This window comes from Vanessa cardui, chromosome 18, assembly GCF_905220365.1.
Source record: "Vanessa cardui chromosome 18, ilVanCard2.1, whole genome shotgun sequence".
In the NCBI taxonomy this organism is placed as follows: Eukaryota; Metazoa; Arthropoda; class Insecta; order Lepidoptera; family Nymphalidae; genus Vanessa; species Vanessa cardui.
The window spans coordinates 267,314-291,313 of NC_061140.1; the positions used below are offsets into that span (position 1 = coordinate 267,314).

At 34.1% G+C, this 24,000-nt stretch overlaps 1 protein-coding gene across 1 annotated transcript in view; it reads left to right on the forward strand.

The window, feature by feature from the left end:
• LOC124537230 (protein prickle-like) overlaps window positions 1-24,000 on the forward strand; it is a 321,460-nt gene that overhangs the window by 132,640 nt on the left and 164,820 nt on the right. The window lies entirely within an intron of this gene.

Here is a 24,000-nt window from a genome sequence, read left to right on the forward strand (position 1 = left end):
ACTGCACACTGCCGTAAATATATTTACATTGACAAGGCATTTGTAATTTAAACTTCAAAAAAGAAGGAATCACTTTCTATATACACGTTTTATTAATTTATAGAGTGTAGTTTAAGCTGAAATATTTAATGTGTTAAATTTAATTTCATTTACATGCATAACTTTACGCACAACGTGTCCATCAATCGGCAGTACTATTATACTTACTGAATAAAATACTTTTATTGTTCAACCAAATTACAATAAATTATCTAGAATTTGTAGTATTTTAATCAAATCGCAACATTGTTAACTATATAAGCAATTGCTTCAAACCAGTATTACCAGTAAAACAGACTTTGATTGAATCAGCGATGGCAGGAGATACTGTGATAGACGACGCCCGAATGCTAATTCTATGTATCTACTTTGTGTATTCAAATTTACATAGTGGAATTCCCTGGCGCCAACAATTACCGCATGCTTATGGAATAATACTATATATTATTGGCCTTATCCCAGCCGAGGGAAATTTAAAGGCAGTTATTTTACTTTACTTTACTCTATAAAATATATGTAGTTCTTTCCTTCAATCCTTTTAACATGCTTAACAAAGAAAGTTGTAATTAAATAAAAAATACTCTGCAAAAAAATAGCCGACTTTATATATATTACATTTATAGCTTTTACTCTACCACTGAATGATACGTTTGGTATGTAAATGTAAATATAGTGAACTCACTTTTCTGTTAAATCTACAGCGACTTTGCTAAATGCAAATATGTTTATTTGTAGATTACCATACTCTGATACGAGCTGCTCGCCTTCAATTTTTGGTGAAACCAAATTGAATCCTTCCTGAAATTATAATAAATCTATATTCCTAGTTTTCTATACTCTTCAACTTTCGTAATTCGTAAATTCACATACAAATAATATTTCATATTTTAATGATTCAGATAATCTCTGTCAGAATGTCGTAAATATTTGAGGACCACACACAATGCTCTTATCTTAATTTTGATCTCAAGTTCATCTGGCAATAGTTGCGGTCACAGTTACGGAATTACACCGGCGTTTGTTTCCGACACGAAGCAATTTGTTGTATCTTATTATTTTAATCCAACTTAGAAACAAAGGCCAGCGCTTTTCGACGACTTTTACGTAATTGATACGCGGGCTAAAATCAAAGTGTTAATAGGAATATCTTGGAAAAAATATTAAATATAAAATATTTTTTATTTTTTTGTTAAGGTTTTGTTTAAAAAAAAAAACAAAGTTTCATTTAACAAACAAATTTCTATCATACATATTTTAGATCTCTTAACCTCGATTCCTTCGAACGATACGTAATGAGGCATCATGGGGGGCGACATGTCGAGGGCGGCTAATGCAGCTCATTGTTCCTGACTGTACAGTGGCCGTCTTGCTTTTGGACTCCACTATCACCTACCATCAGGTGGAGTGGAGCTCATACTTCAAATCTCTTATTGTTCTGTCGTAATATGAATGAGAATCTAGAATATGTTTGTCTTGGAACTTACACTACATAATCTTTCGCAAAAGATACATCAATGTAATAGAATATTAAAATAAACTTATTTTTTTACTACACGTTACATGGACTTACGTAATATCGATTACAATATTTAATTCGTCTGAGATAGACCTATCGGCTCAACAACACCAACAACAGAAGGTAAATTTCCCCCTGCCGGACTAAGACTTCCTCTCCCTTTGACGAGAATGCTAGGAACATATTCCACGATATGAATTATAAACACAAATTAAGCACGAACAATCAGTGGTTTTTACCTGGGTTTGAACCTGCAATCATCGTTTAAGAAGCGTTCTAACCACTGGGCCATCTCGGCTCAAATTGCATGAAATTACACGTTACAATGTTGTCATATGGTACAGGATACACGAACATTGTTTTCGTGTCAAATCACAAATGGCCGTTGCGTTTAGGAATATTAGTGAAAATTGTAATGGTCCGTGCGATCGTGAGAAACGGAAATGACCAAGGAATTATACCTAATTACACTCTGAAATGTTTGCGTCCCTTCTGAGAAGAAAAAGTCTGTTAGATAAGTGTTTTAATGGCGTCAGGGATTGCACGCGTCTTGTAACAACAACTAAATAGAAATTGTAATCGTAAATTATTGTTTATTTTTCCTTTTACTTGCGTGTAAAGTATTTCTAAAAATTGAAGTCAATGCCTGCATTCATTGAAATTGGAAAATTCACGATTGAGTGTTTTATAAATAATCGATTCCTTCCATTAAATGGTTCTGAAGATTACATCACACAGCGTTGATGCGAAGTCAAAAATCTATATTCAATATACAAGTGATTACATTTACTACAGATACTTATTGTTAGTCAAAAATCTACCAACGGTTCGGAATTTAACAATTTTCATTTATTTATTTACAAGGTAACTAGAATTGTTTGGTTATCGATATGTAGAGCCCGTTCTATCAACAAACCCAAGATATATAACTTATTTAAACCATTTATTTTGCTACACACATACATAACATAGATTATACAGAAGAAAATAATTAAATTTAAAGAATACAGTGTAGGTAGCAAGAGGTTCATCTCAGTATAAACCGTTCATTAGCACAGCACTGATTTTCAGATGGCCTCTGACCAATGTAAACATAAAAAAATAGGTACTTATCATAATACGTTATCAATATGTGTTGCAAAGATAAATTAAGTACGTGAAAGTAAAGTTAAGAATCCACAGCGATTTGAATCCAAAACCTTTAGTTAAGAGTCACGTTTAGTAACCATAATACCATGTCCGCTATCCAAACATATAATTACGCTGAAACAACAACGATTTACTTCCAGTGGGAATGACTAATGAAGTCCATTTCCCTGTACTGCTATCCGCTGTCAATCGTTTACTTTTTTAAATGTACATTAGTTTAAGCCTGAGCGTAGTTCATCTCTGTCTGCGCACGGCGCTTTAAAGAGCTTTTTAAAGCGCTATTGCTGTAACCACATTTGATAATTATAACAGATAGATCTTGTCTTAATATGCCATATTAATATGATATGTTATTTCCGCCTGATTATCATATAAGCATAAACTAACGAATGTTTATAAAAATACCGCCTAACCGCGATACTACTGCTACTAGCCGGTTTGTTCCGGTTTAAAGGGCGAGTGAGCCAGTGTAACTACACAACTATTTGGCACATGATACTTTAGTTCCCAAGGTTGATGAAACATTGGTTATGCAAAGAATTGTTAACAGCTTTAAAGCGCCAATGTCTATACTGTGGGTGGTTACTACTTCAGACGGGCGGACTCACGGACTTACCATCAGACGGACTATTTGTTCGTTCGCCTACTTATAAAATTAAAAAAAATAGTTCAACAGAGCACTACTGTATCGTTTAACGGGTAAACCGCTTGGAACAGCTAGTTATCAATAAATTGTAATTAGTACCTTGGTTAGTGCGATTGACAGTAATTAACAGCCGAGAACGTTCGTTTATATTCGTCTTCATTACGACGCCGATATTCTCACATCCTATTCATTTATTTTAACACTAGTTGCTGCGTGCGGTTTTGCTCGCGTTTTAGGGGTTGATTGTCATGTGTTAAGCAAAAAAAATAGCCCATGCCTCTCCTTGAAGTTCAAGTTTGCTTTATAACAACAACAACAACACCAGCCTATAATTCCCACTGCTTGGCTAAAGGCCTCTTCCCCCTTTGAGGAGAAGGTTTGGAACATATTCCACCACGCTGTACCAATGCGGGTTGGTGGAATACACATGTGGCAGAATTTCTATGAAATTTGTCACATGCAGGGTTTCCTCGCGATGTTTTCCTTCACCCCTGAGCACGAGGTAAATTATAAAGACAAATTAAGCACATGAATCAGCGGTGCTTGCCTGGGTTTGAACCCGCAATCATCGGTTAAGATGCACACGTTCTAACCACGCGGCCATCTCGACCTAACTCAAGGGCTTTATAACAAATTTTATCAAATTCGGTTTAACCGTTTGGTCGTGAAAGAGCGACGGACAGACAGACACAGTTACTTTTGTAATATGAATATAGATTGAAGAGTGTTATAATGGATACCGTTTTCACATGAATGGTTCCGTATAAACGGCAACAAAGGATTATAACAATAAAACGGCGCGAATTCCGTTAATTATTATAATTGAGAAATTAGACGAGCGGTCCGCACACGAAACCCCCATTAAAACCGCAGTAAGTATTTAACGTTTAATTATTATTATTGCAACGATTCCAGACAATGCCTTGCCGTTACATCGTTATGCAATAACAGAACGGCCGGGCTCAATAAAAAGCCTCGCTAATGAATATATGCCTGATACTGCGATGCTCGATTTCGTTAAGGGTTAGACACGAAACAGCGAATACTGGAAGTGATATCGATAAGAATTACGGTTGTGTTCTAAATTTGAAACAGGCTCATAACGTCAAACATTAATTATCTGTATTTCTATGTTCCGGTTCGAAGAGTGTAAGAATTAGTGTAACAGACAAGGTTATTTATATTTTCTGTCATTGAGAAATGAATTATGCTCCGCATATAGGCTATTTGTGAAGATAACCTTTTATTATTAATTGGTCTGCTGTTTCCTGGCCTCGTTCTACACCTCTTGTTTTTGCGCAATTAAATAACAATAAAATAGTTTCTTTATATACGATATTATTCTAATATTCCTTATAACTAACTTATTCATACAAACATATGTATATTGTACAAAAGTCCAACTGGATCCGTTGAAGATATTTTTCAGTAACCTGATAAATTAAAGTTTATACTACCATAGTTTTTGTCACTAAAAACACGCAGTCTGTTTTCTAGAGCAACTTGCATAATGCGGATCACGAAGTTGCACTATTAAAAAGTTATTGAATTACATTGTTTCCCTAACATAAGATGAAGCTAATAATTCAAGCAATGTAGTGTCACATTAAATCTCGTTCCCATTCCCACAGAACCAGTATCGTTTCATCAGGTATTGGCTATTAATCATAGATACCACAGGCTCCTTTAATAGTAATTAGATCAAAATGTAAACAATTAGTTTAAAAATCATTGTACCTACTGTTAAAATCATATAGGTACTTATCGTAATTCTAATATACTTTTCATTCTAGGATCAAAATCTAAAAATAAACAGCGCCATCTATGATCGTTAAGCCGAACTTTGTCTTTATTAGTTCCGCTATCGGCCACTGTATGCGCGCCGCGGTAGTGTCGTAAAATTTTATTACAAGGCTTAGCGGTATGCGTTTTGTGGATTCACATTGATTTTAAATTATTGGATGTGGGATTGGTTTCCGGCTATTAATTCGAATTAAACGTTTCGGCATAGCCTTCCCGCCAAAAGAATTACGGTCAATCTAGTTTCATTTTTGACTTGGCCTTTGGATTTGCTTAGGAAATGAGTCGTTCTAGACTTATTAAAAAGTAACACATACTTAATAACAATTTGCAATATTTTCTAGAATAATTGTCTGTTGACGCCTTTCAACAATCCTAACTATCTATATAAATGCGAAAGTTTAATTGTTATGTGTTCATGTGTTAATTACGCAACTGATCATCATACAGAAAATGACATAGGGTACCTACTTAGCACATGCTTGCTTACACATGCAAGCAGAAATTCAAATTATTGTTGAAAATATTTAAAATTATTGATATAATTTTTAATTCGAACAAACCAAAACAATAAAAATTTCAATATACCATAGTTTATCCGAACGATTGCACAAACTAGCATCGAATTTGCACAACATTTCAAGCCAAAGTAGGAACTTGTGTGCGTACACTTATGCACTACTTCGGTGGTCCTGTTTATACCAATTCCGAGATTTGAAGACGATTTTTTTAAATTAATCGTACAAAAAATCGAATTCATAGTCTCCAAAATGAGGATGCGGTCTCGCGGCGGTAAATCGAATCTTAATCGATTCTCTTTATCACTCGAATCAATCGTCACGCCGTTTGTTGTATTTGGTCGAGCGCGACAAACTGCCCGCTGACTGTCATGTTTTATGTGTTTCTTGCTTCAAAACATGCTAAATTAGAGAAGTGACGTCTCTTGGTTAATTTATTCATTCTAAGTGTTGTGGTGCTGCTCTTACCTAGCTTATTAGGCAGCAACTTTGAGAACTACTTCAGTAAATACAATTTAATATGTATATTTACGTTTAAATATATACGAACTATTTTCATAAAAATTCTGCTACATGTGTATTCCACCAACCCACATCGGAAAACCCTCTCCTCGGGGAGCGAGAAGGCCTTAGCCAAACAGTAAGAAATTTACAGGCTGTTGTGCCGAATAAAAAACTCTCATAATATACCAAGAACCTTAACCTGTGAGACGATTACTGACTGTGTACAAATTAATAACAAAACACATAATTGAGTCTACATTTGTTGAACGGAATATTAATGACACGGTTTAAATGTTAAGCAGGCGTAGCTAGATTCATTAGTCATAATACATACTACGTAACGCCTAGTTTCATCTCGTTAATGATTTTTAATAATAATTCATCGCAACGTTTTAAGCTGGAATATAAAAGGTCACCAAGGCGATGTTTGTAAAGTGTTTTATTAATTGGTCAGGGTTTCAACTTCAAATAAAAACGTCACATTAGAACCCTTATGCAATTAAATTCATTATATTATACAATTAAATTGTATACAATTAAATCAATTCTTATATACCCTCTAAGCTATATATACCTATATGTATACCTCGGCAAAGCGATGTCTGTTATTTTTTATTATGTGTACGATCTTAGTTATGTAAATAAATAAACTTTAAAGCTAGTAATGGCTCGGGGGTTATCTATTACTTGCGTTAAACTTTTCGTCGAGCGCCGCCCACTGGGATGTGGATGAAACATAGTGCAGCGGTCAGATACGGCGAGAACTAACAAGCACCGTTCTAATCTGTTGAATTGATTAATTTAAAAAAACATTATTATATTAATATTTACCAATGTGACTTTTAAACAATCTACTTTAAAGGAATGTTATTTTATTAGTTTGAGTTACATTTTATACCTAAACTAGCGACCCGACCCGGCTTCGCACGGATGCAATTGTACTACTACTAATATACCAAAGAATTTGTTTATTTACGACATCACATTAGAAACTTCTAAAATTATCATTGTTTCTTTACTACATTGACCGTGTATTATATACAAAAACCTCGCATCAATCTATCTACCAAAAAAAACGTATTCATTCCATAGTATTAAAGATCTAAGCATACATTATTGTTTGTTTTATACAATGTAATGATAATGAATATGGAGACAATATCACCTGTTGCAAACACTTGCTGCAGTGGAAGGAAAACACCGCGAGATATGTGTTGGGTAAAGTTCTTCCTCACTGGATTCCTCAATTCAAAGTAGGGTCCAGAAATAAGCCCCTTCTTCTTAGACAAGGAGAGACGGCGTTGACCCGGCAATGATACAATAACAGGCTACTAGAGAGCTGAGAAAACGGTTATGTTTTTAAACTAATTTAAAAATATAACCGTTTTCTTAGCTCTCCAAAAATGTATAATAACTAAGAACTAATTTCAAAGCAACCGAAATAAAATGACCAGAAAGGTGGTAGAAATTCGTATTCGAACATGAACGAATTCGGACTAAAATTCGCCTTTAAAATTCAAACAAAATTCGTGAAATACAATATCCAATGTAAAAAAACTTATTTTGTTACATAAATTACTTACTTAATAACGTTAAGATTTTAAATAAAATTTAGAAACAAATTATTAAAAGTAATTAAGATATTTTAACTGTGATTTTCCTAATTCGCCCAGTCTGTTCCATGCTTGAGTTACTTAACACGAATCCCCGCTGTTTAGATTTGGTTTTGATCAAGAACCTTCATTACCAGCGGCGGATATTTTCGTCTAGTTCTTGTTTATGGACCCTTTTAACTTAAATAATACTCTAGTCTTCGAATACGGGTTTGTAAACAAAATACCCATTTATATGTGATTTGTTTAAGACTTTTCGAATGAGGTTTTTTGATTTGTATCTCAAATCATAATTTTCAATCGGAGATCGGTTTGTATTTGATACCGCGAGGTGGTGCGCTCGAGCAATTTTGCCGGTCACGGTGAAACGCCTGATCCGTTATTTCCATTACACACTCCTGACCTTTGCAATTAGAAGTACATAATTGGTACGTATAAGCTATTATCTGAAACATCCGACTGGTTTTCGAATCCCATTCCGCCCCATCAACGTTTAGATATTTATTGATAGACAAAAGTCTCTAATTGACGCTATTCCGACTGTAACCTCTGAATCATCAATTTTCTACGTTATTTTTGAGTCGATCAATTCACATGTACAAGTGCTGGTTTTGAATTTGAGATCATCATGGGTTATGAGTCCTTTGAATGAAGCCTATCCATATACATTTATGGTTGATACTTACAGCGTTTAAATTTTCACTAGTATTTGGCTTTATATTTAAATATATTCTGTCTACATAAAATATTTACACAAATAAGGATTTTTAGACCACTATTTTTCTGTTATCTGTCACATATCATACAAGAGTAACGCATATACAGACATGCACTCATTATTGTGTATTTATTATAATAAAAAGACGGCATCTAATAAAAGCTTACGAAACCAAAAGAGAACCACTGTCAGTAAGTCAACAGGCCTCTAAAACAATCACGGCGTGTGTAAAAAATATCTCATAACGAAACAAAATTCCGAATAGACAAATGGCTCATAATTTAAGGTTATACGCGCCCGCGGCGTGCGTGCCGCTAAACGCAAGATTGGGCTGACAGGTAGAGCCTGCTCCCAGACTTGGAATTTAGATCCGTTGCCCGTAATATACGCAGAGTGCTTTCGTGTACTCCACTTAGCTGCCATCGCTTTTATTATAAAATAATATTAAATTTAAACTCTTTAAATTGATGACAGTGTATTTTGTATTAGTGTGACAAAAAAGACCCGCTAAGATTCTTTCACTGGCTTTTTTCCAGTCTGGGGGTTTCCTTTGCTGAACCGGTGGTGGGGTTTTTTGACTATCAGTTAATAAATGTAATGCTTATATATTGAATTAAGGTATTTGAGTTGAGTTGCTCTAGCATTTTCTTTTCGTTTAACAGTCATATATCTCTATCTCAGTCTCAGACAGTGAGATATTGATATAACTATGTAGGCGTATTTCTTATCCTAAATATTTGGTTTATGCGAATATCGTAAAGTTAGATGATGATGATGATGATAGCTATAGATTGAATTACTGTAAGTAAATTATAAATATGCATATTTTCATATATATCTTTCCTTGATTTGATTTTTAAAAAAAGTTTGTTATTTGAGTTCCACACTTATACTATGGTGTATCTAATTATAACAAGTACTAAAACTATCGTAAGCGATACTCAGATAGTTACTTGCTTTGGTTTCTTAATGTTATAAAAAAAAAAAACTAGACTTAGCACAAAAACATAAAATGACATATTATTAGATATGAATCATCTTTAACCTGATTTTACGTCAGCAAATTTATAGAAAATTAGCTCTTACATATGAACAAGTACTTTTCCCTCTTATACAGTTCACTTACTTAGTTCTACAATTCCATATTGTACCGAACATAAGTCGAAGCGCATTATATTTCACGGTTTTAATGTACCAAAGAGGTTTACCTCTGTCATCTGTTGTAATCGTCAAAACAGTCAAAACAACAATGAACATATTGTCGCAGAGGTGTAACGAATCGCATTGAAAAGGCGAACAATACCACTGACAGCTCTGTAGTCAATTCCCCTTTGAGCTTCAACCGAGGTACAAATTATATTTGATGCATATTTAATACTTATTCTGAACAATCTTCATAAATATTAGATTTAAAAGAAAATACATTTTCCACGTGTCAAATTGAAAGATAGTAGTGTAAGTTGGAATCATATTCACTATATCCATCACATAGTATAAAATAAAGTCTTGCCGCTGTCTGTCCCCATATTTGCTTTAAAATTACGCAACGGATTTTGATGCAGTATTTTTTAATAGATAGAGCAATTTAAGAGGAAGGTTTTTGTATATAATACATGCACAATATATTTAAAATCAAGAAAAAATCTGTAGTTTATTGAGTTCCAGCATTTTTCCCGTGTGAAGACGGGCGGGTCGCTAGTATTGTATAAGAATTTAAATAAGGAACTACAGAAACAAAATCTATTATTTAAAAAAAGCTAAATAATTTGGTCGCCTGTAAAAAGGCTTAGCTTCTAAAACGTTCAAATTAATCTTAGTGTTACTGTACGTAACGAATGCGCTGATAATTTGTTTCAAACTATGTTTTTACGGTCGTGTAAAGTTTGTAGTAGTCTAGTTCATTCGTTTTATAAAACTAAATAACCTAACATAAATAATGTAATTAATCCCTTCACTATTTTGTATTTACACAACAATTTTTTTGTGTTTCATTTGTATTCCAATGTCGGTGAGTTAAGGTTACAGACACACAAATAAATACCTCAGACGTGGTATTATTAATATTAATTGCAGAGTCAATCAATACCCTTAATAATGTACCCGTAATAGTCTACCCTTTTTTCTTATAGCCTTCATGTTTCCCGAGATACACGTAACCTATATTTTAGTTCAGGATATGATATGATCCATGGCAATGTATAATGCATCCAGTGTCATTGGTAATAGTGTTCTATTTTCAACAAATATTTTCTTAATGAATTTGGACTTGTTATGTTTTAATTATTTATAATAGCCGAAGTGGTCCAATAGTAATTCTTTCGTAGATTACAGGTCAAACGCGGACCAGCACAACAGTTGTGTAATTGTGCTTAAGTTGGGTTTATAATTGCCTGTAAAGAAATGTCATGGTACCATATGCTTATCCACCAACCAGCCACCAACAGATCTGGCTCAGGCGATGTTTATGTAGTTTTACTCTATCTGCACAGACAGCTAAACATTCCAAAACTTTCAATTATCGTATTAATGTCGCCAATACCGCTACGCCAGTGGTACCATAGAATATGACCGTGGTGGTGTCAAACGGTACCATCCATCACGAATTATCCACGCCCGTCCGCCGCTGTGATTTACGTTACGGAATTTCTTTTACGTAATAACTGATGTTATTATTGATTCATTTATCTAAGCTAACATTAGGTAACACGAAGGCTGTATAAGTTGAGCTTAAGGATACTTATGTATGCAATAATTTAATTTCTAATAAATATCTACTAATAAAGGATTTTTTTAGAGCTGAGATGACCTAGTGGTTAGAACACGTGCACCTTAACCGATGATTGTGGGTTCAAACCCAGGCAAGCACCACTATATATATGTGCTTAACTTGTGTTTATAATTTATCTCGTGCTCGGCGGTGAAGGAAAACATCGTGAGGAAACCTGCATGTGTCTAATTTCATCGGAATTCTACTATATGTGCATTCCACCACCCCGCACTGGAACAGCGTGGTGGAAAATGTTCCAAACCCTCTCCTTAATGGAAGGGGAGGCCTTATCTCAGCAGTGGGAAATGTACAGGTTGTTACTTCAAACCACATACATATTAAGAATTACTGTTTTGCGGTACCATAAATGATGACTAGGTAGTACCTAGACAGAGTTGCACAAAGCCCCCCCATTAGTTTACTATGTTAATATGTCAAGATAGTCTAAACTAGTGTTTTAAATAACCCAGAAAATCCTCGGTCGTCTATGATTTATTTTTTCATGATATGACCACTAACCATCAGGTCTCCACCACCCATAGTGAATAGTAAAAGTAAGTAAGTAACAGCATGTACATTTCCCACTGCTGAGATAAGGCCTCCTCTTCCATTAAGGAGAGGGTTTGGAACATAGTGAATGGCCATGTAAAAATATTAAGCAATCCTTACATTGCCAATGTGCCACCTCCCTTGTCAACTAAGATGTTATGTCATTTGTGCCTGTAGTTACACTGGCTCACTCGCCCTTTAAATCGTACCAATACCGAGCATTGGTGTTTAACGGTGGAATAATTAATGAGTGGGTGGTACCTACCCACATTACAAACTATTTGATATTAATATGTGTAAATAATAAGAAATACAAATCTGTTTAATACGTAAGGTATTGGCTTGGCTAAAAAGAAAAGTAACCAAACGATGTTTTACAGTTAGTATATTAATAATTAGATTATGATTGAAGACGCCTCGGGTAATCTAATATTACAAAAACATAACGGCATTCAAAATTAATTTTTCATTTTCGTCTTCCTCGAATATAATTTGAAAATTAATTTCGTAGTAACGATTCTGTCGTTCAATTTTATTTTAATGAAAATCTATTATCGGAGCGTTTCACGTTTTTATTTTTATTTTACCTTATTAATGAAATATCGTATTAGTATGGTTTACTAATAATAATAATTGAAAACTGTTTTTCTTTTCTGCCTAGCCCTATCATCGCATACTTTAAGTGCCATGATGTTTACAACAACAACAACAACAACAGCCTGTAAATTCCCACTGCTGGGCTAAAGGCCTCCTCTCCCTTTGAGGAGAAGGTTTGGAACATATTCCACCACGCTGTTCCAATGCGGGTTGGTGGAATACACATGTGGCAGAATTTCTATGAAATTTGTCACATGCAGGTTTCCTCACGATGTTTTCCTTCATCGCTGAGCACGAAATGAACTATAAAGACAAATTAAGCACATGAACAGCGGTGCTTGCCTGGGTTTGAACCCGCAATCATTGGTTAAGATGCACTCGTTCTAACCACTGGGCCATCTCAACTCTCAAGTCGAGATGGCCATGATGTTTATAAATCAGAAACATATCCGTCAAAAACAGATGTATAAAGTGGGAGAGTACAACCAAAGAAATGGATGGATTGTGTAAAAGAAGATATGGTTAGAAATAATGTTACTTGTGAGATGACGTCTGACAGAGAAGTATGGAAGGAGAAGACATGCTGTGCCCCAAATAAAAGCGGGAGCGATAAGGGTAGGAGGATGATGATCCGTTAGAAAAAATAACCTTATTAAAATTGGTATAAACATACATTATTATATATTAACATATATGTATTACTTGGTGGTAGGGCTTTGTGCAAGCCATCTCTGTAGGTACCACCCACTCATCAGTTATTCTACTGCCAAATAACAGTACTCAGTATTGTTGTGTTCCGGTTTGATGGGTGAGTGAGCCAGTATAACTACAGGCACAAGCGACATAACATCTTAGTTCCCAAGGTTGGTGACGTATTGACGATGTTAAGAATAGTTAACATATCTTACAGCGTCATTGTGTATGGGTGATGGTGACTACTTACCATCAGGTGGCCCATATGCTCGTTCGCCAAGCTATACCATAAAAAAGTTGGTTCAATAGTGTTACCAAGGTATCACATCCATAAATGAATATACACGGTACAAATAAATCCAATAATTTTAATGATAACAATTCGAAACAAGCAAACAATTATACCGACAAGACATTTGCCGAAACGCAATAATTCCTATTGCTGTTTCCTGGTTGAAAGGTTAAGTGAGTCAGTGTAATTACATACACAAGGGACATAGCGTCTCTGACTCTAAATATGGCGGCGCCTGAGCTACGTAACCAATCTACTCCCATCTCTTTCTCGGGTACCATTTATCTTTAACTTCAACACTAAATATTATATATTAAAACCAATCAATTTAAATTCCTTAACAAACGTCGAACTGTGATTAACTGAAGTAAAATTGAAACGATAATAAAACATTTTAAACGAACAGTCTAAAACTGGTCGATACAACGTCGCATGCAACAGCGAAACACGCAAGCGCAGACAGATAGCATCGCCGGGAATCGAACCCGGACCAGTGCTTAATTAACCTATTCTTTGACGCCTTCATTTATTCAGCTTTAATATTGCTTTACGAGCTGCTGTCTGTAACGCATTTTGTTTTATTATAAGACTAACTACTGAGTTTTTATTTTTGAAGATATATTATAATGTCGTATTTTTTTCAGATTATTTTGTCTGTGCATGTTACCGTATAGTTTTGTTGTGTAAATTAGAATGTTATATTGTTTAATATAAAATTTGTTAGAAATTAATTAATATATATGTATTTTTTGTTACAGGTATTTATCAAAACAAGAAGAGTACTCTTCAATTTATAACCAAAACATCAAAGCTAAGTTATATATATGTATTTAAGGGAAGTAAAATATTGGAAGTCACATTCATAATAAGTTTGAATACTAGCATACATCAAAATTATGTTAGCATCGCACATACAAGACCTCGTATCACAACTTTACATCGTATTGTGGAAATCTATAACTAACTTAGATAATCACAAAACGACACACAAGCACTAAGTTTATGATTCAATGGCGTTAAAATTTGTTGAAAAAATTACGCACACGTGTTTTCATGCGCAAATAAAATATGGACGTAACCAACTAATTTAATTGCTAAACTGAACTGAACTTTAGATCCATATAAATAACGATCATTGACATATTTAAATGTAAAACAAATACAAAATGTTGAGTACAAATATATTCTGCGCTTCGAAGTAGCTCGCAGTGACGTAATATCAAATCGCTGCCTACTTCAAATTACGGCCAATTTCAATAATTTGGCTTTGTACCTTCGTCCATTGTTCATGTTAATACGATTCGAAATTTAAAGTATTGTTTTGGGTTAAGTATAGAGTAAGGAAATTAAGATCAGAATTCTTTTTTTAATACTTATAATTTTGAAATTGATCATTGTTACAAATGTTATGATGTTGTCCGGTCCTGTGGCGGTCTTTGTTCATAGACACCAATTACCAATTGCACAAAAGCTTGTAGGTATATAATATTATATACATAGATATATATAATAAACTAGCTGAAAAAAAAAATATTATTGTAGCCTAATATACTACCTATTATATCAGTTATCTGCCAGTGAAAGTCCCATGAAAATCAGTCCAGTCGTTCCAGAGATTAGCCGGAACAAACAGAGAGACAGACAGACCGATAAAAATTGTAAAAAAATGTTATTTTGGTATATTGTACCGTTTAAAAACAAATATGCATTGAGTAAAAAAGGGCTATTTTAATATTACAAACAGACACTCCAATTTTTTTATATGTATGAATAGATATACGCAAATACCTCCCTCTCTCTTAACACTGATTTTTATGTGTAATTGTTTTGACAAATAAACTCAAAATAGCATAAAGACTCTATACAGCTTAAATTTTTTAATCAGCGGTAGTCTTCAGATCGTCATGAGGTCTTACTACATAAATAAATCCAATAAATATACAAGAATATTCACAAAACAAATCAATACGTGTGCTAATGTCGTCTTCGTTTAAGCACTAAGCGGTGCCCGCTGGGTGCGCGTCAGTGTATCTTCTCACGGCTGTCACTATTGGCTACTTACATTATTCGCGGGGTCAACAAATGACATATTTACTTCGAAACCGCAGTTGTTTGTGAAAAAGTTCACTTAAACATAAAAGTATTAACCTGTAAATATCCCAATGCTGGGAAAATATCACTTAGAAGAGAAAGATTGGACCACGCTGTTAATAAGATGAATGTAATGTTGTACACGTAAAATTGTTTACGACGAATCATTACATAGTATAAAACAAAGTCACTTTCCTTCTTTAAAATCACGCAGCGGATTTTGATGCGGTTTTTAACAATAGATAGAGTGATTCGAGGAAGGTCTTTGTTTTTACGTGGACAATATAGTAAAGAAATAGGTACTGATAATTTTTGAAGTGTATAATGTGATGTCCTAAATAAATAAATTCTGTAGTATATTTAGTGTTAGCATTGCACCCTTGCGTAGCCGGGCTGGGTCGCTTGTTAGAAATACAATTCAAACACTTGAAAACTCTCGACATTTGCTTGGCTTCGAACCCACAATCTTTTGTTAGTACATGAATGTCGTAACCACAGAGCCTATTGTAATATACTGAAGCATAATTACATTAAATCGCTCAACCTACTTTCAAACAACTAATAACTGCAGAATGATTTTACAAAAATCAAAACACAATGATTGACTTTTATAACTCAATTCTTTTGTTACAAAACGATTAGCAACCGTTCAATGAGTTCTTCGGTTCAACGAACGCGAATTAGTTAAGATTATTAGCTCGATGCTACCGGGATTTATGGTTCCGTAGGTTTTATTTTTCTCTCGTAGCGGGAAGCTGAACGGTTATGACATCGACCTTTCCCTCTCTTTCTATTTCCCTTTTTAATTACATGCAGTTTTATAGAAAACTAATTGACGCCCACGGTTTCGTTCGCGTTTTTGTGGTAGTTCATCATATAATAGGCATAAAAAGTAGCCTATGTCTTGGAGTTCAACTTTGCTGCACAACAAATTACATCAAATTCATCTCATTGACATTGACAGACAGTGTTACTTTCACATTTATAATATTAGTATAGATTAACTTAACTATTTTTTAAAATATTTATTATTAATAGTTAAACTTTTTTTTAATATGTTAATATTTCATTGTGGCTTTTATTTAACACATTATAGCAAAAGTGCTATGTTCCAACCGAGTGTCCCACGACACAAATCTTTTTTTAGTTTCAAATTGTCAATGTGTCGCTTTCCATGTGACCTTGTTGTTATTTACCATGTGCAAATGTGTGACGTCACTACATTGCAAAGCCCGATGACATCATATGACACAAAAAACCTTTTAATCCTTCGAAATACCTATCAATATAGAAATGAAATTATATCAATATTCTGTGAACGACAAACGTGCTTTGATGCAGTTTCTTAAAATGTTTGCTTAAATTACACAATTACCATAAAATATAAACAAAAAATGAGTGTGCAATACAATATATAATTTTTTAATAATTAAATTTAATTATTAAAATTTTCTGGCTCTTTTCCTTAATTTTGAGTTGAGAATTCTCGTTTTTCCGAGTTTTAAATCAAATCAAAAAGTTATATATAATAACAATATTATATTAACTAAAAATATATGTACCTACATAAAATATACATTTTGGAAAATGTTTATACCGCTACAAGTATCTCGAACTACCATTGTACTAAATCGAGGATCTGTGGATAAAAGAATCACAAACATTAAATCACTCTATAAACCTGACATATAAGTTGCAAAGAAACCTCAATTTGACTAAAATTTAATATTGTTGTTTAATTTATTACGATACAACCATATCGGATGAGGCTCAGAGTGATCAACGGCGCCTTCCACGCCGCAAATCAAGCCTCGCATTATCTTTCAGAACGCCTCACATCAGGGATATACTATCAACCGTTAATGGTATAAATATATACAAAAAGATACGACATCTCCTTTTTAAAAGACAGTTACAATCAGAGCGACGGCAAGGAAACCATTTGTCAACGTTACGTGCGGACTGCGTCCGAGCTTTCATACAGCACACAAAAACACTAACAACTACATCTGAAGAATCTAAATCAAAGCCTCGTCCGGATAAGGGCCTGGCACACTTTACATTACACTATTAGAGAATACGTAGCTGTATACGATGATATCATAACTAGGCTCGTCCGATAAAGGGTTGTTTCACAGACTGTACTTCCTACTTATATTATAAATGAGAAAGTTTGTGAAGATAGATGTGTGTTTGTTACTTTTTCACGAAAAAACTACTGACCGGATTTTAATGAAATTTAATAATGATATAGGTTATACATCAGAATAATACATAGGCTATATTTTATAATGATTATAAGTAATTTGATCCGGGTTTGAACTCGAAATTAACGATTAAGATTCACATGTTCTCCATCAAAACCCATTGACACTAAAGCCACTACAGCGCCAGCTACTTGAAAACTTATGTGTTATGTCCCTTACCTGTAGTTACACTGGCTCACAACCCTTCGAACCGAAACAAAATAATACTAAAGACTGCAATAAGATGGTAAAATATCTGATATCGACTGGCTTGCACAAATCTTACTACTAAGTTAACATATATAACATGTGCCAAAAAGTTCCGGGTCTAACACATATATGGCGATAGTTTTTTCGCATTCGCATCTTAATCATTATATAGAATTAATATAGAACTTCATGACGTTCTTTTAATTAGTATGTAAATTATTGTGCTAAGATTAACGCTACTTTTGTTATTTTCAAAGCAATGAATCTAAAACAATTTCGTGCTTTAATTTTACATTGATTGGGAAAAAATACCGTACCGTTGTTAGTTTAATGTTTATAAAACCAGCCTTTATACACGATAAAGAGATACAATGGGATTACTAACAAAATTCGAAAATTTATTTATTTAAACTTTCTACGAATTGGATTTGCATATGAATTCGCCCCGAAGACGTCGCAAATCATGCGCTGGATTTAATAAGAGATTTTATCTTAAAGCGTCGCTTATATTGAAAACATTTCCAATTTATCGCCTCTTGCTTTCACTAAACATGATAACTATTTCACGCGGAAGTTTTGATACATGTGCTGATATAAGTATGTAATATAACAATATAGCTGAGTAAACGCCTCTTTGCTCTTTTAAGGATTTTTGCAGCTTGTTTTTCCATGACCTCTGAGTTTTAGTGTAATGAACTCAGTAATGCTTGTCCGGATTCGAACACGCATCTTCATTCATTCATTAAGATTCTGGCATTGTATATGCTACGCCCTTTGCACGCACTAGATACATACATATCAAAAATTATTTAAATAAAGAATAGCGTTATTTACCTACAAAATTATATTACAATTACAAAACTAAATGACCTTTTAGTTGATTGCACATCTTGGGAATAAAATAATGTTCAGTATATTTGAAACATAAAAAATATACATTCATGTATATTTATGTTAGATTCTTAAAGATATTAAAAATCTTGTTCAGTGCACCAGCGCAGCGTCCCTATTAGATATACGTTCGGAAATAGTTTAAACATGTGATTTAAACCATTAAAATTAAATTATATATATTATGGGGTATTTTTACCGTATTTATGCTAAGGGAATAAAGTTGTTAATCGCATAACAAACCTTTAATTGATTCGGTTCCTGACCCGGGGTCAGAAAAAAAATATAATGGGTGGTTGAGCAGGTGATGCAACGGACAAACGGACGCCATACTATGCGCTACATCTACATACAGAGTGTATACAGGCAAGGACTTCACATTGCAATTCTACAATAACGGTAGAAAAATTATATTTTATACTAGGATAGCGACCCGCCCTGGCTTCGTACGTATGCAAAGTTGATACTAAATATTATACAGAATGTCTAACACTTTCACAGCTTTTTTGTCATAGACAATACAAACCGAATTATAAACATTATTTTGATCCATCTCGTAGGGTCCAGCCAGAGTTTGCAATGTAAGTGCAAAAAATAATTTTATTTACGACATTTTAGTAACCTCTAAAATAATCACTGGTTCTCTACTATGTCGTACATGTAATGATTCTACACATAAATCTTCCACTTGAATCAATCTATTTATTGAAAAAATGGATCAAAATGTGTAATTTTAAATATCTACATCTAAATAAATCTTAAATATCAACGACTCTAGCGCTGACTCTAACTGCGTCTTTACTCTCGGACACAACTTAACTATTCCGGTTAAAATGTGCTTTTGTAATATCTATATAGCGGTTTTTATTCGTTTACCAACTTGACGAGTCTTTAAGGCGTTTCCAGTACCATATGCGAATATTATTAAACGCAATAAAGAACGTTTGCAATACATTGCACGTTATACTATGAAGTGTTTTTGGTTTTTGTGCAACTGAAATAGTTGAACTGCCTCTTTTACGATTTGTTCCCACAAAGTGGAACGTAAATACTTACCTATATATATAGGTATACTAAGCGTGTCTTATTGTTCTAAGCAGCCTGAAGCAATACATATCGTTAAATTTAGTAGAATTTAATGTCATCCTTATCGATACGGCCACGGCGCCTAATCTTAAGGAAAACCAGCGTAGGACATGTGCAACGCAGTGCATGCGCAAAATAAAAATATATTAATTAGAGAATAGTTTTATCTTTGAAATAGTTTGCAATGCTATTTTTAACCAAACACATTAATGGTATTCCCTCTTATAACAGACTCGTACAACGGTTACTTGACATTTACGTACACGCGACTACATTTTAAACGACACAAATATTTGATATCGAACGAGCGACACTCATTTATAAAAAAATATCTTAAAGGTACTTGATACTAAAAACATTACCTATTTATGTGTTCACTTGAGCTGATATAGCCCAGTGGCTAAATATCTGAATCGTAACTGATTAGTGAGGGTTCATATCCCGGCTAGTACTGAGTCCAATTGTACTTAATTTCTCTTAACGATTCATCTCGTACTCTGTGAAGAAATTTTAAAAGAGAATAAAGTTTATGCGTCAACGACAGCAACAATATGTTACAGAAACGCTTAAATGTAATCTTGATGTTCTACATAATAGATATTAAACTATTTATGTACGTAAATTATCAGAAGTATATGTTTCTTATATCTGTACCTCCAAAGATATGTGGTCCGTATCTTAGTTTTAGTTTTCATTTTATATATTGTATAGTGTGTGTTGCATATTTTTAATACCAGGTATTATTCAAATGTAATATGAATATCAGTCTGAATGAAAGTATACTAGTTGTCGCCTGTGGCTTCGATCGCGTTTTGGGAGCGGCGAAGTCATAAAAGTAGCATATGTCCTTTCTTGGAGCTCAAATTTCCTTCTTAACAAATTTCATCAAATTCAGTTCAATGATTTGTTTGTGAAAGAGGGAAAGACAGACAGAGATAATTTCATAGTTATAATTGTAGTATAGAAGTATAGATTAAAGGTAATGTGTATAAAACTGTATATTAAACCTGCGCACTCTGAAAACAAACTCAATAGAGACAAATAGCTTTAAATAAATTATATAAAAGGATGTAATCCATTGTGATTCAACAAATACCGATCCGATATATATTAGATGGGAATATTCTAGATATTCTCGGCGGTGGACAGCAGTCATTGTTTCTGCGCACAATGGGGGTGATTTATTGGAGCCGTCCGCACCGGCGACGACTCTAGTGCTGACTCCAACCGCGACATTACTCTCGGACACAACTTAACTATTCCGCTAGCACACTTTTGTAATATCTATATAGCGGTTTTTATTCGCTTACTTGACGCGTCTTTAAGGCGTTTCCAGTACCATATGCGAATGTTTTTTAAACGCAATAGAGATCGTTTGCAATTCATTGCGCGTTATACTATGAAGCGTTTTTGGTTTTTGCTCAACGGGGAAATAGTTGAACAGCCTCTTTACGATGTTTTTCAAAGTGAAACATAAGTACTTACTTAGGTAAATGTGTCTTATTGTTCTTAGCATTTTTATAAATGAGATTTAATGTAATCTCAAAACTGTATCACGTTTGCAATAATAATTTGAAGATAATTATAGAATAGGTACTCTATTTAAAAAAAAAAGTAATGATTTTGTGTGATATAACATTTTAATGCTTTCATACAAATTATCTTTAAACACTACTAAATTAAGCTCTCACTTACTGCATTATGGCCCATTATGGTCCATAAATGCGCTAGTCTATGGTAGCTGCGATGAATCCATTCGCTTGTGACGATAAATGCTTATTTGTTCATACGCGTTCTTAGACGTAACATAAAAAAAAAATTAAAAAACGTGCGAACCTCGGCCGCCGTGGCATGCCGCCTCGCACAATAGCGCCGTCTAAATAATGGGCGACTGCAGTGGTCCATTACGATGGGCCATCATGTAGAGGAGCTAATAATAACAAAGACAATGATTTGTCTTATCCCAAGTATGGAAAGTGTTCTATTTTTAGTATAGTATTTCAGAGTAATCATTTGAAAATTTAATAGTATATTGATTTTGTAAATTTATCAAAAACGCCGTTGAAAAATTAGGATACCACAACCCGTTTTTCTTAAATCAAAAATTATGCAAACCTTAAAAATGTGGAGTGAAGAGAACTTCGTAGGAATGATCGAGGACCTTACTATCCACTGGCTTTCTAAAAAAACAGAAGTGCAACACATTTTGCCTTAATATTCATTATTACAATGATGATGACAACCCTTACAAATTGCCAGGGAAAAATAGTACATGGTTCATTCAGATCTTGTTTTGGTGTTTGATGTAGTTCACATAAATGTGTTTCATATGTTGTTATGCATGATATTACGTAGTGATAGGGTTTTGTTTAAGCTCCTCTGAGTAGGTAGCACTCACCTATCATATGTTCTACAGGAACAGGGGTTGGTGGGGCACTTCACACCAACATCCATGGGCAATGGTGATCACTTACCATCAAGTAGCCCATTTGTCCGTGTCCTCTGACATAAAAAATATAATAAATACCCTTTCTCATTGTATCTGCTTTGTTATTCAGACCTCATCCATCATTAGAGAATGCTGAGTTATTTACGTCTACTGTAGTATCTCCTCGTATTCCCAGCAGGCAGTTAGGATACGAGGTAGCGCCTCGTGAGTTCTTTACGATATGACTTCAGTATCGAAACAGACACGAAACGAATATAAAATCTATCTCAAATCGCTATCGGTCAGACCCACGCGGTAAAAGGCTACCAATCGAAACAAACTGGTTCCGTCTCGTTTAAAACTCTATTACGTTTAAGTAGAGTTACAATTTCCCTGACAGAAAATTGGCGGTTAAGATGCTAAGGAATTTAAATTAATATCAAAGTCTGGTGTTGAAAATGATGCTATAAATTAAAGGGTTAAGGTTGAAAATAGTGAAGCAGATAATTTGCTAGTGGAGTCGAAGCGCGTGCGCTCATCATCTGCGGTACCATGAATTTAAAAGACACTCGGAACGTGTTTCCAACAATCCAGCGATCAGATCACGATCGAATTATTGCAATTCAATCTAAAATTAGATTTATTTCTATTTTATCTGCTGAAAAGCTTAGAACTAAAGAGCAATATTTTGAATCTGTATTTGAAAGCAGTGCTTTAATCTTTGCTTCTGAAAATATTTTGATATTCCATGTAATTCTTCAAGTTTTTGTGAAACTGCTTGCTAAGACTGATCTCTTAAAACTGTCTATGGTTTATTCGGACGTTACAAGGAATTTCTTCTAAAATTATTGCAATTTCAGTTCGTACATAGTAGTCATTTTAAATTTAACCTGATATTCATGATCATGGAACACAATTTGGGGAAAATGTTCAAATATATTTTTGAAAATTATAAATAAATCTTCTAACTGAACTGGTATTGTCATTTTGTCAGGTATTTTCTCTTTCTTGATGTTTTTGTTTTTAACGAATAGCCATGATAACCCAAGGGTTGAACCCAAAGCTCCTAAGGAGCAAGGGAGCAGTGAGGAAGTGTGGACAAAACCATTGTAAATGGATACTATTGTCAATGATGGGTCATTCATCATCATAATGTTCTCCAGTCGTCAGAATAGAATCAAATTTATTTTTGATGATTAGAAAAAATGAAATTTGTATTTAATCGAATCGCCTCACACTAGCAGCCCTGCAAGATTAATCATCCGTGATTACGTCGGTAGCAAATGATACGAGGCGGGGCCCTGCGGCAAATTGGAGGCCCTATCACATTCTGAATTTTTTTACACTCCTTTACCTGTCTCAGCGCGAGTATTCAACGCGTTTACCTTATTAAATTCCTTTGAAGTAATTATTTCATACAATTCAATATATGTAAATGTTCCAACTGGCTGACTGGCTAAAAAGGCGTGTCTTAAAAATGATAGAGACTTTGTTATTACATGATATAAAGACTTGAAATTTTAAAGAAGGTAAAAAAAAATCTCATTCACCTATTTCTCTTCTCAACGAATAGGATTTCAGATTATGAGCTGCTCCAATGCAGCTTGGTTAAATTAAAGAAGGAATAAAATTGATTTCAAGCCTTTT